Genomic DNA, 1,215 nt, shown 5'->3' on the forward strand with positions numbered 1-1,215 from the left:
ATTCTATTCCGGCCTGATTGAGAACCGACAGATGGATAGCCGTGCCGTGACAGGGTGCGTTGAACATTTCCACTGAGAGGATGGGAGGTAGCCATTGACAACGGTGAAACCCTACATACAGCTTGCCATGGAAGGAGCCTTGCGTGTTTGATGAAGAAGACAGTAGAAAAGCAGAGATTCAGAAGATGGAGCATCTCCAAAACCTCAACCTGTTCCCCATTACTGCAAAACAAGTACTTATTTCATGTTCTTTTACTTTTCACAATCAACCCTGATAATCTTTGATATCCTGACTAAGATTTACAAGATAACCATAGCTTGCTTCAAGCCGACAATCTCCGTGGGATCGACCCTTACTCACGTAAGGTATTACTTGGACGACCCAGTGCACTTGCTGGTTAGTTGTGTGGGATTGCAAAAGTGTGATGGCAATTTCGTGCACCAAGTTTTTGGCGCCGTTGCCGGGGATTGTTCGAGTTTGGACAACTGACGGCTTATCTTGTTGCTTAGATTAGGACTGTTTTATTTTTGTTGGTTTAGAGTCTTTTAGTTGAGTCTAGTTTCATATTTTAAGTTTGGTGTCAATTGCATGCTTTTGCTTTTCTTTTAATTTTCGAATTTGCATGTCCCTAGTCCCTTTTTGATCCTTAAAAATTCTAAGTTTGGTGTCCTCTTTGTGTTTTTCCCTTAAAAATTTTCGAAAATTAGTGTCTGATTTCCTAAAAATTTTAAGTTTGGTGTCATTTTGTTGTTTTTCTCTCTCCTCATTTCAAAAATCAAATCTTTTTCAAAATCTTTTTAATTGACTAATTGATTCAGTTTTCAATTTGCTTTGATCTTATTTTCTTTTAATTTTCGAAATTTGACTTTATTTTCCATTTATTTTATTTTATTATTTTCGGTCAAAAAATATATATATTTATCTACTTGCAATCCATATCATTTCCCTTTATCCATCATGGACCTAAGTGGAATTGAACAGTCCAGAAGGACTCTGGGGTCATACGCTAACCCCATTACAGCTGCATATGGGAGTAGCATCTGTACACCTCCCATCAAAGCAAGCAGCTTTGAGCTAAATCCTCAACTCATTATCATAGTGCAGCAAAACTGCCAGTAATCCGGTCTTCCACAAGAAGAACCTACTGAGTTTCTGGCACAGTTCTTACAAATTGCTGACATAGTACATGATAAAGAGGTGGATCAGGATGTCTA

The sequence above is a fragment of the Arachis stenosperma genome, chromosome 2, assembly GCF_014773155.1.
Source record: "Arachis stenosperma cultivar V10309 chromosome 2, arast.V10309.gnm1.PFL2, whole genome shotgun sequence".
Taxonomy (NCBI): Eukaryota; Viridiplantae; Streptophyta; class Magnoliopsida; order Fabales; family Fabaceae; genus Arachis; species Arachis stenosperma.